The following is a 16,849-nucleotide window of genomic DNA, read 5'->3' on the forward strand; positions in this document are numbered from 1 at the left end:
AGCAAGCAGGAAGATACTGGTAACAGGAAAGAGCCAGCTGAATTAAAACTTGAAGAATTTTGTGCAGTGTGTGAGGAGCAAATATTTTGGCAGACCACAAGGAGGGTATATTCTGCAAACATCACTGAAGTGTGCATGGAGTTATTTATATATTAACAGCTGGTGCAGTGGACTAATGCCGTATTCAATAGTGAGCTGATTTTATCTGTTGCACAATTCAAGGATATGTCTGACTGCTAGCCTTGAATCAGGCTAAATGCCAAAACTCCAAGATCAGCCAAATCTCTATTATAAGCTGCATGTGAAACCATGCCCGTAGCCACTAGGCAAACGTGATTTGGATCAGGATGTGTGTAATTTCAATGTATCTAGTCAGACCTGAAATGGAACACTCACATTAATTACATACCACCTAAGAATCCTAGGATTTCTTAAGTGTAACATTTCACATGCTTCACTTCAAACAAAACACCACACTTGTTCGTTTATTTTCAAGTGATTCCCAGTCCAGCTGGTCCATGAAATTACAATGGGATCACATGTATTTGTTACAGTGCGGGCTGTCCTGTGTTGGATCTACTCTAGAGTTGAAATTTCAAGGTAGACTCACTGCCAATGTACTGACACTAGTACTGTTGTAGCATGTTTAAGTGGAGGACAAATGAAATAGTAATGCTAGATTATTTATGTATACAAATTTTTCATAATGAAATTGATATCCCATTTTGATTTGTACTTCCACTTTACAACATATTCAAGAACAAGAAGCTACCACACTTAATCTCCAACCACTGTCATTAATTAACCAAGGTCTCACTAGTCTGTAATTCACCTTATTGTGGTGATTTTATTGATTCATCTGTATGTTTTCTTCATTTTCCTTTGAAGTTGTACCAAGAGTTCATAATAAGGTGGAGAGTGTCTAACTTGAATGCATTCACTGAACACTCTGCTTAAAGTAACACCTCGGCCTTATTTCAGAACAAAGGCTTTACCTTCTTCAGCAACACTAATCAACAGTTTTCTATCCCCCAGTAAAGGTGTTGATTTGATGAAAGGTGAACTTTACACAGGGTGTTTGTACGGCCATACTGAGAGTTAGACACTCTCCCCCATATACAAATCAGTATTACAAACTCTTGGTTGTACAGTATAGGTAAACAAAGATAAGTTTCTCTCCCATCTTATTCTAGGATTTCTATAGACAGGAAAATTCAATTATTTGTATACAGGCTCAAAATTGAGAAAATATAAAGAAAGTGAATTAGTATTATAGTCAGTTTGCTTTTGGATATTTAATGTCTCCAACCACAACAAAAATTCGATGAATCCATGCATATCATCACTGGTTGTCTGAACATTCTGAAAGTGATACCTCACTCAATCAACCATATATTCTGTTTATTAGACTGAATAAAGTCATGATTACCTAAACAATCACTTAATTAATGTTTTATAATTATCCTATTCCATTTTCCTGGAGGTTCCACTGATAAAATGCAATTTCAGCAATGATAGCAGCTAGCCAAGCTGCAAGTTGATTCAGAAAGCATTCCATTCTGTAAAATAGACCCCATCCAGAATTCAACTCAGTACTCAGGCTGAGATATCTGACAATAGTCCACTACTCTGTTAATGAATCATTGATGTTCACACAATATAGCCTCCTTGAGGTATCAATGTTTGCTCCTCACACACTGCACAAAATTCCATTAGATTCTGCTTAGACTGAGTTGATTCAGCTTGTCACCATACTTGTTTCCTTTGTAGTGTAGCTATACACATACTGATTTGTGCCGATTAGAAAGGCTGGGCCTCAGACTGTACATTCTAAAGTCAAGTAAGTAAAAATAACTCATATACTAGTAAAAACAAGTCATGCATTAAGTTCCCTACTTGATATATCCGAAGATGAACACACTGAGTCAGCTATTCCCACAATTAGTACTTCGTTACTAATGACAACCAACAAGAACCCACAATCGATCCTTAAATTCGTTTTATCTTTTTTGGGGTAACGTTTGATTACCTGCTGGAAGTGCCACTGATAACTTGTACAGTAATGGTAAGCTGCAAGCTTCAATCTGAGAAAGCATTCCGTTCCGCAGTTTAGTCCATCATTCCGTTCCGTTCCGTTCCGTTCCGTTCCGTAGAATAGACCCCACCGCTTTTATGCAGCCTTTTATGGTTGTACCTGGCAAATAATGGCTTGAAAAGCTGCCAATCTTATAATGAAATAATGGAAATGGATCGCCCGCCCGCATGCAAATATGCCCTAGTCCAGGACGGGAAACAGAAAATTTATTTGGAGTGGCCTTAACTCATTACAGAAGAAACATGTATGATTGTGTACTTATATATAGTAGCTAGCTACATGCATTCATTAAATGAATGAAAACACATTGCCAATACACATTCATATAAAACGAAATAGACTAACTTTTATCATACCATTTTTCATGCCACCAAATGAAGTTAGCTATGTAGCAAAACTATTATATAAAGGTATGAAAATCAAAACATCTTATTTTTATACTGGACCAGAAATGCAAACAAGTTGGCATATAGCTATACATGTAATTATGTTAACTGGTGGTATGTGAAGCTTAACTTCTTCTTTAGTACATAGTTCCATGGACCATTTGTGCTCCCCTTCAATTGATGATAATGCTATATGTATATAGCTACTTAAGTCTAGCCCTAAAGATTTTATTATTAATAATAATACTTTACAATGCAAGTATGTATTGATGGTCTGCCAACAACTTGTGATGGCAGCCAGGGAATTACTTAATTACAAAACTAATTACGTAATCACGAAACTAATTACTTAATTACAAAACTAATTAATTACAAATAAGAGTTAGCTAGACTTACATCACTGAGAAATTACTAGTTATTCCTAAATTATGGCAGTTTGTACATCTACAATAAAAATGATAGGCGCATGGAATTTCAGATGAGAAATTGTTTCAAAAATGTTGTTGCAAATAATTATAGATGGTGGTTCTGATAGTTGGTAGTGACTGATCAAGATCAATGAACGGTAGTTCATTCCATAGCCTAGGTAATTCGTTAAAGTAAAAGTTTCTTGTGTAGTTGTTATTGGTACGGATGTGGACAAGCTTGTTGATGGAAGTTGATCTGGAATTGATGGTGCTGAAGGTCATGTAATGAAGTATATTGAAATGATCTGATGGCTGTTTTAGTGCTTTGATAAAGAATATGATGTCGTAAAGTCTAACATATACATTAGAGGCAGCATATCCAACTTGAGCAGACAAGTCTTATAATCACTACCATAATCTCTTAAGATAAATTTTATTGCTTGTCTCTGAATCCTTTCCAGCATAACCATATCTTTTATCAGGTAGGGATTCCACAATTGAGAACAATAACTGAGTTGGGATCTGACAAGTGTAGTATAAAGAATGTGTTTGGCTCTTATAGAATGACAGCAACTGAATGCATGTCAAAGTATTTATATATATACGCTTTAGAAGCTAAATGTTCGTAATGGTTCCTCCAAGATAGATTGTCGGTCAATAACAGGCCCAGATCACAATGTGAATGCAGTTGTGGGAGAGAGTGTTCATCAACTGAGTACAAGGTGGGAGTCTTGTTGAAACTTAAATGTATACATTTGTTGATACTGAGCAAAAGATCACCATCAATGGTCCAGGTGTGTAGTTGGTTTAGGTCTTGTTGTAAGTACAAATAGTCAGATAGTTGGAAGATGATTTTGTAGAGTTTGGCATCGTCAGCAAACAGGAAAAGATTTGAGAATTGCGTGATTGATGATATGTCGTTTATGTAGATCAGGAATAACAGTGGGCCAAGGATACTACCTTGTAGTACACCCGACAGTACTGGTAAAAAGTCAGAAATAGAAGAACAGATTTTGACACACTGGGAACGATTGTGAAGATAATGGTTGAACCAGTTCCAAAGATTACCCGTAATTCCATTGTGTGACAATTTAACTAGGAGTTTGTTGTGTGGTACACTGTCAAAAGCCTTACGAAAGTCTAAATATATGGAGTCAGTTTGATGGCCTTGAGATGTGGCTTGATAGATGTCATTTAGATATAGCAAAAGTTGTTGAGTAGTGGACCTGCCAGGCAGAAATCCAAACTGACAATCAGATGTTATCAAGTACATGATTGATAATTTTATTGTAAACAAGAAATTCAAGGACTTTAGAGGCGTTGCACAGAAGGGAAATAGGTCTGTAGTTTTTCACAGATGATCGTTCAGCTGATTTGTATACTGGTACTATTAGATGGACTTTCCATTCCTGAGGGATAGCACCTGTTGACAGGCTTAAGTTGAATAGATGACAAAGTGGACGAGTGAGTGACAAGGCACAGTGTTTCAAGATCTTGGGGCTTATTGTATCAATTCCCGTAGCTTTATTAGGATCTAGTTGGTTTAGGGCAGAATATACGTCATCTTCACTAAAGACTATTGTATTTATTCCACTAGGAAGAGAGGTTGTATTGGTATAATCGGCAGATAAGGAAGGTGGAGCGAAAACTGAGTAAAGGTATTGGTTAAAAAGATTTGCCCTTGAAGTGTTGTTACCGCTGGCTGAGGTGTCATTGAAATATACAGTGGGTGGAATAGTAGCAGATTTAGTAAAACTTCTAATGTGACAATAAATATTAGGATTTGAATTAGTGGCAAAGTTAGTGATAATGTCAGTTTCATAGGTGGATTTAGTTGTAGCTGCATTTGATTGGAATGACTCTTTAGCTTAGCTTAAACGTGTTGCATTACGATCAGAAGGAAAACGTTTGTAGGTTTGTTTAAGGATATACATTGTATATAATTGGTGACACAAATCCTTAGTAAACCACTTTGGATATATTGTTTAGAATGGAACTGGAATTTGGGAATAAACAATGTCATGGCTTCATAGATAATAGACTTGATAATAGCCCAAGTAGTTTCGACATCGGGAAAATGCAGACAGTTTAAGATATCAGAGTTACAAATGTAGAGATTCATTCTGGGAAAGTCTGCTTTGGAATCGTTATATGCATGTTGAGTTACAGTATCTGAAGGCTGTGATCTGACATGAGATAATTGTGTAGTTAGCTACTAAAATTTATGGAGAAGAATTTAAGACGAAAATAACTAAGAGCTAAACAATAAAATACTAGTTGATACACTGCTATTGGGCCTGCATATAACTATAGTCTATAGCTAGCTAACTTACTAGCTATATTTAACTTTGCACCCACATACGATTTATAACACGGCTGTGACTGTAGTGCAATGACGTCTCAAGCTTTTTCAATAATGAAATGATTCATAAAAACTATAGCTATAATAAACAATATAATACTGGTTGATTTAGTGCATATAGTTATGTAACTACACATTTGATAGTATATGTCTGCATATAATAGACTATCTTCGTTATGTTGAAGGGGGATACAAATGGTCCCATTGAACTACAGAAGAATTTCAGCTTCACATACCACCAGTTAACATATTCATTGCATGAAGTTATGGAAATCAAAACATCTTATTTTTATACTGGATCAGAAATGCAAACAAGTTGGCATCAATATTAATTTTCATCCATTAAATGCACGTACCAAGTACACAATCAAACATGTTTCTTCTGTAATGAGTTAAGCTATTAGAAAACTAATGACTTAATCCACTTATTGTGTGTCCCACATAACTACATGCAAATATGATACACAGAATTGTCATCACTACCTTACCACACAATGTTTGATTACACACCACATTACAAGAGATGTAACTCGATACAGACCCACACTTGTTACCCTACACAAAACAGCTGAAGTGATAGTTAAGCATGCAGTAATGAGTGTTCAAGTTTCTCCCAGCTGTACGTACGTATGTATGCATGTATGCATGAATGTATACAGTCAATACAAACAGAAGTACATAGCAGATATGCATTAAAGTCTGCATGTACTAGTGGAATGTTGATGTACTTTGAATCCAAACTGGCTGATTGCTGGCTGGTGGGAACCACAATCAGTGTTAAATGACAGCATCAATTTGATGGGTTTTCCACCATATACTACTGCTATTATAGTCTGTTCACATTCACTTGAGCCTCATTTCTTGTTAATAACTCTTGTTACATGGGCCAGCTGCCCAAAAATTTAGTAGCGCTGCCTATAAATGCCAAAACAGTTTATCAATAAAGGTGCTTTGATACAGACAAGGACGTAACAAGTGAGTTGTGAGGCTTTAAAAATATCCCATACATTTAGTATAGATGATTCAGGTGCGTAAACATGTTTGCAACATGAAAACATGCTTGTTTCAATACAAAACCATTGGGAGTGAACACATGTTCACCTCTTTGATATTTTTATATTTTAGGTGAATATGTATTGACTATACGTAGCAGGACAGGCAAAGAAGCTATTTTCAATGTTTAATGATCTGTTGTTTTATTATATGTTATTTCATTCTGGCTGTTGTTAGTATCAGTAGGATAACCTTGATAACTGATTTTGACATACATATAGTCACATTCACTATATCACTAGCTAGCTATTGGGTTGAATTTATTACTATCAAAACAAGAATCTGGTGGGGGGAGAGGGGATAACTGTTATGTCATCTTTGGGAACTTCATGGTCATTGCAATTGTAGACAGCAGATGTGTTTGGAACAGATCGAATGTCTGACTTTTGGCACTGTTAATGCCACTATTACGACTGCTGTACCTGTCCCTGTAACACTTTACATTGTCAGAAGAGTTTACTTCATAAAATTTCTGTACTTGCAGTTATCTTTACCAACTGAAGTATTGTTAGAACTGCCACTTGAAGAAGTAGGTAAAAAACCTGTCAATTTTGTCTGCTTAGTAATGTCTGCATTGGCTAATATTAAACTGGTTGACTCGATAGGTGAGGTAGTTTCAACAGTCATCAAATGCAAATCTATGATAGCTATTGACAGGCCTGGTTGTTGAGTTCATTGTAACTGTTTCAGGAAATTTTGCTGTACTTAGTGGAAAAGTATGCCATGAAACGTCTATGTTTTTTCCATGAAATGTTAAACCGCCCCTATGAAATGTACCATGAAAGTCAATTCATGGTATAGCATGGGTTGTTTCATGGGCCATGAAATGCATCTCCAGATCAGATTTTCATGGTAAATTCATGGCATTGCAGAGATTTCATGGGTGCAGTACCCATGAAACATTAAAATTCATGGGATAAACCATAGGTATTTTCATTGGTATTTCATGGTTATTTTCATGGCAATTTCATGCACTGTTTCTGGTAGTGGTACATAGGAGAACTGTAGAACTTGTTGAAATATGTATGATGTGAAAATAAAATAACAGCAGACATGTATATGTACAAACGTAACTGAAAATGGTTGTTGAAAGCATTACAGCTGTCTCAAAATACTTGACGTGTGTAGAAGAGCCATAGCTAGTGCTTGTTGAAAATCTTTCTTTTTCCCTTTTCCCCCTAATTTTCTGTTTTGCCTTATTAGCTGTGTTAAGTAATGTCAGGGTCTCCAATTCCTGTTTATTAGGTTAGGTAACCCCCAAAGACTGCAGCTAAAGTTGCTGTCAAACCTTCAGTGCTGGTTACTGTAAAGCAGTAATAGCAATAATAACCCTACAACACAGCATAAAAAATAAATCGTAGGTAAAACCACAGCATACTTGAAGCTGATTATCAAGACACACGGTAGTGTGTCGTGCGGCCCAAGAAGCCGGCGCGTAACACCCGTGAGTATATTGACAGGAAGAAAGAAAACGCAATTTTCGCACCTCCGTAGCTCTGTGCTTCCTTGATGAAACAAGACGATTTTTGCTGTGGACATGCCCTCCAACTGCAGCACTCCACATTCCAAATTTGAGCGAAATCGCTTCACGCGTTCCCGAGATATGCGACTTCAAAAATTGGCTCAGTTTCTTCGTGTTTTTTTCTTCTTATTTTTCTTTTTCTTGTCGCACACTTACAAAAACTGCTATAAAACGCGAACGCCACATCCGATTGCCTTAAAATAGGCACACAGAAGGGGGATATAAAGGCGCATCGCGGTACCAACTTTGGCGGGAATACGATAAACAGGCAAAGAGTTATGAGCGATTATTCACGACAAATAACACCAATATGTTGTCACGCCTACAGGGTAAACCGCGTATGGGAAGAAGCTGAAAATCGGTGGGTGAATAGGTTAACTATTGAACCTCAAACCTTTTGTGGTTTGAAAAAAATAGAGCTAAAAAACAGGAAGATACAACGAAAAAACCAACAGTGTGTAACAATTACGCAATCGAGATTAGCTATTAAAAAAAAAAACGACTGCTTGCCACGCCTACCAGATAAACCGCTTGGGGTAATGCTTTGAAAATCGTTGTACATATGGAGTAATCATCTTAGAAAGGCTCATCAATGGTGTAGAAGAATCAGACTTAAAGCCAAGGAGTTATAACACGAAATCCAACTTGGTGCAGCAAGTGCGAGATCGAGATACTCTAATAGAGCAGTCATCCTAATAGAGCAGTCACCCTGAAGAGAATTCAAGAGATCAACTAGAAACAAGAAACCTGTTTAGAGATCAGCTACACACAAGTCACCCTGTAGAGAGATCAGCTAGAAGAAGTTACCTTGTAGGGAGTTCATGCAACTATGGAAAGAGATAGTTCAGCTAGAAGAAATCACCTTGTAGAGTTCAGCTACAAAGAAACCACCATGTAGAGAGTTCAGCTACAAACAAATCGCCCTGTGGAGAGATCAATAGAAGAAGTTACCTTGCAGAGACTTCAGCTACAAAGAAACCATCATGTAGAGAGTTCAGCTACATACAAATCTTCCTGTAGAGAGATTAGCTAGAAGAAGTTACCTTGCAGAGAGTTTAGCTACAAAGAAACCATCATGTAGAGAGTTCAGCTACAAACAAATCTCCCTGTAGAGAGATCGGCTAAAAGAAGTTACCTTGTAGAGAGTTCAGCTTCAAACAAATCACCCTGTAGAAAGATCAGCTAGAAGAGGTCACCTTGTAGAGAGTTCAGTTACAAAGAAACCACCATGTAGAGAATTCAGCTACAAACTAGTGACCCTGTAAAGACATCAGCTAGAAGAAGTTACCTTGTAGAGATTTCAGCTACATGCAAAGAAACCATTATTTAAAGAGCTCAGCTGCAAACAAATCACCTATACAGAATTCAGCTACAAACAAAAAATAATCACCATTTAGAGAGATCAGCTAGAAGAAGTTATCTTGTAGATAGCTCAGCTACAAACAAATCACCCTGTAGAGAGATCAGCTAGAAGAAGTTAACTTGTAGAGAGTTCAGCTACAAAGAAACCATCATTTAGAGAGTTCAGCTTCAAACAAATCTCCCTGTAGAGAGATCAGCTAGAAGAAGTTACCTTGTACAGAGTTCAGCTACAAACAAATCACCCTGTAGAAAGATCAGCTAGAAGAAGTCACCTTGTAGAAAGTTCAGTTACAAAGAAACCACCATGTAGAGAGTTCAGCTACAAACTAGTGACCTTGTAGAGACATCAGCTAGAAAAGTTACCTTGTAGAGAGTTCAGCTACAAAGAAACTATTCTGTAAAGAGCTCAGCTGCCAACAAATCACCTGTACAGAATTCAGCTACAAACAAATCACCCTGTAGAGAGGTCAGCTAGAAGAAATTACCTTGTAGATAATCAGCTACAAAGAAACCACCATGTAGAGAGTTCAGCTGCAAAGAAATCACCCAGTAGAAAATTCAGCGACAAACAAATTGCCCTGTAGAAAGATCAGTTAGAAGAAGTTACCTTTTAAAGAGTTCAGCTACAAAGAAACCATTCTGTAAAGAGCTCAGCTGCAAACAAATCACCTGTACAGAATTCAGCTACAAACAAATCACCCTGTAGAGAGGTCAGCTAGAAGAAATTACCTTGTAGATAGTTCAGCTACAAAGAAACCACCATGTAGAGAGTTCAGCTGCAAAGAAATCACCCTGTATAAAATTCTGCCACAAACAAATTGCCCTGTAGAAAGATCAGTTAGAAGAAGTTACCTTGTAGAGAGTTCAGCTACAAAGAAACCATTCTGTAAAGAGCTCAGCTGCAAACAAATCGCCTGTACAGAATTCAGCTACAAACAAATCACCCTGTAGAGAGGTCAGCTAGAAGAAGTTACCTTGTAGACCGTTCAGCTACAAACAATTCACTCTGTACAGAGAGCATCTAGAAGAAGTCACCTTGTAGAGTGTTCAGTTACAAAGAAACCACCATGGAGATTTCTGTAATCAATACATGTATTCTATATATAATTTGTACATTAATTTTACTGATAAAATATTTAAAGTACATCTACTTCATCTTTTCTTCTTCCTGTGGTAAAAAAAAAAGATAGGTTAAAAAGTCCCAAAGCCGGCCTATGGGGTATACAAATACAAAAAGAAATGAAATCTAATCCAAAACAGCCAAGCTGTAAAAAAAAGTGTGCGGCCCTCAAAAAGGCTATTGTGAAAAAAGATGTGAAATCCAAGGTGGCAGCCAAGAAATGGCTGTGATGGTAGGTTAATGGTAAAAATTTTAATAATGACAATTCAGGTGAATTTTGTGCCAAGACCAAGCGGCACAAAAATTCACCTGAATTGTTGTTATTAAAATATTTACCAATAACCTGCCATCACAGCCATTTCTTGGCCGCCACCTTGGATTTCATATCTTTTTTCACCATAGCCTTTTTGAGGGCCGCACACTTTTTTTACAGCTTGGCTGTTTTGGATTAGATTGTTATTAAACTCAATTACTAGCAGTTCTTAATGGATGGTGGAGACCATTTCTGTGAACTCTTATACACACTACAATCATAAAACTCCCAACCCGAAGGAATCATGACATCTAAACCTTCTTCTCTGCAATTCCCACTAGACTATATACAGGGCCAGAACCCACAAATTTTGAGTGATCAGGCCATTTATGGACTGCAATGGAGGTCATAGTCATGCAGACTACTTTTTATTGATCTGATGTGATATTTAATTCTAGCTACAGTCTGCTATGCTAGGGAAGTCTGGGGGCATGCTCCCTGGATGAAAATACATGTTCTGAAATGGCATCTGGAAGCTATTTTACATACACAGTCTCTTTCTACTTTTTGTCAACACCAAGTAATTTTGCCATTTAATCCAATTTCATATATATCTATATAGTAGCTAATTTTACTTTAGTGAGTTTAGTTCTTTTTAGATACAGAAGCAATTTTGATTGTAATTGTTAATGCATGACAATTAGCCTATTATGCAATGCTATGCAGATGTTTCACTGGAGTTGAAGACAATTAACATGGGTGTAATGGCTTTGACCAACCAGTGTAATAAGAACATTGATATTGTATACTGAATGCTCTATCAGTGTATCATGATGACTGTTCTAATAGAGTATATTGTGATGACTGATCTATTAGAGTATCTGGATCTTTTTGTAAACTTAAGTGGCTGAAAGTGGTCCGGCCCTGACTATAGAGAATAAATCTGTGAACATATTAAGCAGGTAATTTCTTTTTGGTCAATATCGAAACATAATAAAACAATTATGGGTTTTTAAAACAATGTATCGGCACACCTATAAAACTTGGAGGTGTTAGGGTATCAGTTAACTGTGCAACTTATATTCACAAGCACTTGAGAAGTACACCTTCTGTTTATTGTGTAGCCCTGTTTACAATTCTGGGTGTAAACAGTTCAACCAAAAATGTGGGGCAAGTAATGTTGTTTTATTTACACTGCAACCTCAGTTTTGTTTCAGGCTAACAAAAAATACTCTACTACTTTTCCTTGCTATAGAAGAGAACTTCGTAGCTAGCTAGTGAAGACACGCCATTAGTAAGACTGTATTTACTTAATCTGGTGCCATCTGAATGACAAAGTTATTAACTACATTAGCTTGTATGCTGTAAAGCTTTAATAAAATAAATAAAAATAAACATCACAAATAGGAAGTAATTTTCCTACAGTTAAATGTTGCAAACTATAATACCGTTTTGTTTTTTAACCACTGCTGGGCTTCACAGCTTGCTACTAGATTAGATATTTCTTCAAATGTGATGCACCTATCAATGTCATCCCCCCTCACCCTCAGGAAGGGTTGGGGAATACATAGGGATTTGACAAAGTCTAGTGTCAATTCCCTAGTACTGAGGCTAAGAAGCTTGTCAAAACCCTCCACTATGTCCCCACCTTAATAGGGGGGTTTCTATAGTGGATTTGATTTACCTATATAGTATTAAAATAGTTTTTTTGTTCAGCAAACTGCCACCGTCAAATACCCCAGGGTGGGGTATTATGTAGATGTCAAATCCCCAGTAAGTGCATGGGGATCCCTGGGGTGGGGTGGGGCTTGACATTGATAGGTGCACGAGACTTCCAATTGCTACCAATTCATCTGTACTACTTTGTTGGGCAAGTTAAATTTACACTTGGAGCTCCATATACTCAATTGAAATGGAATAATCAATACCAACAGTCAGGAGAACAGTTACACATTGTCAAATATTTGCTGACCTTGTATAATAGATTTAATTTTTTGAAAGTGATGATTCTATCTTACTAGGTACGTGTATCATATCCATGACACATCCCATGGAATAGAGGTATTCCTCCCTTTTGCAAGACTGTGGTCAGGAAAAAAATTATGGTGAGTGATCTGAATAGATGACGGAATATTGGATAATTTAACAGTTATATGAATGGGTATTGATTGTTTTTTTTTATCTGCTTTACCAGGTAGGCACTGGAGGGTGAATATTGGAGGTAGAGCTTGTACAAGGTGATTACCACATGAGCTAAGGAACCTAAGAGTGAAACAGGACAAATGCCTAGTGTTTGTAATTCACAAATTTATTGTTTGGGACAACAGGCATATACACAATCAGAGTATCCACCAAAGATGGTACAATTCACACAATTCAACACTACTAAAGGTAATGCTTTTTAGTGATTGATATGTAAGTGTTACAAGCCTCACATACAATGTTTGCAGATAGTGGTGGTAGTAGTGTGTAAGGACAACAACTTTATGTATAACATTCAAATGAAATTGTACTTGCTGGAATAAAAGCTGATTATGATTTGAATTCATATGAAACACACACATTTCAAACATGCAGTGTTCTAGTGGCCTCACTGGTGGCCTGTATAAGGCACTTGAAATCACAACCAGCAAACATTCACGTGATGACAATTTTAACTAGTGATGCACCCCATTTATGCTGGAAAAATTCTTTCCATTCCAGCAACTCTTTTTTCAACCTATTATTCCCAAAATTATATACATTTTGGAGGTATCCATTTTTGTACCCTTGTGATAGATAATTGTTGCAGTAAACAGCAATCACTAAATTGCCAAAAAAATTAGATACTTAATAAATAAAGCATATAGTTGCTCTAATAAAGCAGTCGCTCTAAGGTACACTTATTCACTCACACCACCTGAGCTTAAAAATAAAATAATTTTGTTGTTCACTGTCCAACACTTAATGTAGCACATCTATGTTCTAATTATTATTATTCCTTTTGCTCCTGGAAATCACCTGAATTATTCTTGAGGCCACCTATATTATTTTAAAATTATCCTAACATAACCAGCGCATCTCTAATTCTAACTAGTCTTGTGCCCAAACCATTCTTTTCTTTAGTGTGGGAGAAAAGTGGATTTTCAATAGCATTTTTGTTCAGTATGATCTACAACTTTTCTTTTGGGGATTGTTGATTAGTGCTGATGAATAACAACCCTTGTTAACAAAATGAGAATGGAAAAAAACAATGTGTGTGCCCTTAAATTGAGAGTTTAAAGGCTGGTCAAGCAAGCAAGTGCCATTTTCCTGTTCTTGCTTTGTTATCTATTTATCAACACTTATCAATGATCCCAAAAGGTGTAGATTTGGCTGTACAAAAATTCCTATGAAGATCCACGTAACTCTTTTTTTTTCTAGAAGAAAAAGCAGTTTGGGCATGATACTAACAAGATGCAGCATTGTAGTGTATTGTATGTAGCTTCAACTTACCAAATGGCAAAACTCTGTGAATTAAAACTGTAGTACCCACTTCATTCTTCGCAACACACCGATAAGTTCCCAAAAGATCACAAGCTGCTGTTCCATTCATAATTAAAGAAATTCCATCATTTGTTATAGTGGGTGCTGGAAACCAGCAGTGATGTGTAATAAACTGATGAGCTCTGTCACACCACATGTGAAGTTGTCATTTAATACGTAGCACAAATGAAATGTGTAGTATTAATACTCTCTACTGATAGCATGCCTACAGGAGGAAGTATGTACTAAGTAACAAGATTTTGCAAAATCATTCCAACAGGCAAAAACTCATTGACAAACATTGTGTATAGCTACTGTTTTACATTACATATTTGTTAGCATTCCTCAAGTTACATGAGGCTGGTTATTAGAGCTGAATGTGTGACAGTTTAAATGGTGATTTCTAGCCTTATAATTTTACTGCACTTTGCTTAGCCATTAAGGACCAGTACAATCCTACAATTTTATCCCTAGTCTTTAGTCATCCTCCTCCTTCATTTTGAAACCTAGCCAGTTCCCACCATTCCACCCCCAATCCCCCCCAATCTTCCACTCAAGAGCCAACTACTATAATTATATAGTCAGTTCACATTTCCTAACAATTCTTGTTACATGGGCTAGCTGACAAAACATTTATGAAACACCATGAATGCCATGGTTGTTTATTAATGAAGTGCTTTGAAATGAGCAAGAACAAACAAGCTATGCATGTCAAAATTGTTGATAGTGATGTTCACCTCTGACATTACAGAATATGACAGACGCCATGCAGGTTAACATGAGCTGAGAAACATGTTAAAAAATTGATGACTATTTGGTAAAAGTTACTCATTATTGAGTAACAATAGCTTGAAATATTTGCAACCATATATCTTTTGTGTGATTTAGATATTCAACCAAAAAGAAAATAAAACAATCTCTACACCATAACTAAACCATCACACCATAAGTACACAAAGACTTGACATAGAGTAACTGTAGCAAAAGAAAACACTGACTGTTTAATTAGAGTATTTGGTCTAATGTTGTAGTATTTCATACTCTGTATTAATGAATGGGTTTCCTGCATTAAAGTAGCTTTGATTTTTAAGCTATTTTAGATAAATTCAAATATATTGCAGACCTATCATGTATTTAGATTGTTTGCGTGACATCATCTATCCTTTCTTTCGCCATAATGAACTTGATTGAACTGTTTGTTTCTGTATACTAATGACACAAAAAATCACTATGCATGTGATGATTTGTGAGGCAGTTCTTACTTGTTAACCTTCCTACATGATGAACTTCTGGTCCCTGTTTCCTAGTCTTTTACAACACAGTAACAATCTCCCTGATCTGTCACTGTGACACTGGTAATGTAAAGTATGCTTGTATTGTTTCCAATATGTGATATGTTCTCATTAGTGACTTCTGTATTGTTTTACCAGACAAAGACAGGTGAATTGTATGGTGTTTCAAACAATGGTGTACTGCAATTAAATGATGGTCTGTGAGAATGCTACTTGAAGTATGTGAATATAGAAAGTCAAATCATCAGCTTGTCAAAAACCCTACTGAACATAGAAAAATATCCCATGCAGACCCAGTGGTTACTCGAACCTCCAGCAACAGGCAGTTTAGGCATGTGCTTAAGAAGCCACGACAGAATTTTGGAAAATCACCCATATGGGTGCATTTGACACCTTAAATATTTAATGATCAAATCACACAATTTATAGTGCTAATCTACTTGTTGATGGTTTTAAGCCATTCTCAATACCTTAAATTACAAGAAAATTCTTGAAATATTTTCAAAACTGTGTCCTGCGCTTATTAGCAACCCGCTAAACATGAAAATTCTAATTATTTCACGCACACCCATATGGGTGATTTTCCAAAATTCAGTCACAAATTCTCTTTAGGCACCAGCCTATTATGCTGGCATAATCTTGAGCATAATAGGTGCCTGAAAGCATCAAGCATAATGCTAGCATAATAGGCAGAATAATTATGTCATAATGTAATGCACGCCACTGAAAAAGGTGGACAGAACAATTGATGCTGCAGTGAAGCATAGTTATTTGACATGACTATTATTATAGTTTACAATGCAGCCAAATTCCTAATACACAATGAGCATTAACTTTTACATTTAACCAGTTATTCATAAGCAAAAGTTTATCATTATCCATTAGAAAGTAACAAAACATGGGAACTGCAGAAAAAATTGAGCATAATAGGCAAAAATTTTGAGCACTGCAGCATAGCATAATAGGCAAAATTAAAAGCATAATAGGCTGGTGCCTAATTATCTTTCACAGACTGCATGGGTCAATGGCATATATAGTGCACAGTTAATCTAACTTGTATATTGATGTGATGACATTTTCAGTTGGTCATTTCCATTCCTGATTTCTGTTCCTGTCCTGTTCCCATTTCCTAGAATTCTACTTACCCGTAGAGGTATATCATTTCAGTCAGAATAGTTGAATGGAGTTTACTGAGTAAATGGCTTGCTGATGTTTGTGCTGAATATTCAGAGCATTAATTGATATGCTACTTACAACCTCAAAGAATGGTACACCCATATAGCTGAATGCTCCAATTTTGAATGCCAAGTTGTAAGTATTGCTTAGTCATTACAGTTGCTGATTCTTGCCCTCCATTAAACATAATTTTAGAAAAGGTTGCGCCTATATTTAGGACTCCTACCTCCACTCCCAGACAGTCTGGGTGTGTGATAGTACAGGGTCCTGATTTGTAAAATGAAAAATCTTATGGTATACTTCAACACGTTTGTTGT

Source organism: Dysidea avara, chromosome 12 (genome assembly GCF_963678975.1).
Source record: "Dysidea avara chromosome 12, odDysAvar1.4, whole genome shotgun sequence".
In the NCBI taxonomy this organism is placed as follows: Eukaryota; Metazoa; Porifera; class Demospongiae; order Dictyoceratida; family Dysideidae; genus Dysidea; species Dysidea avara.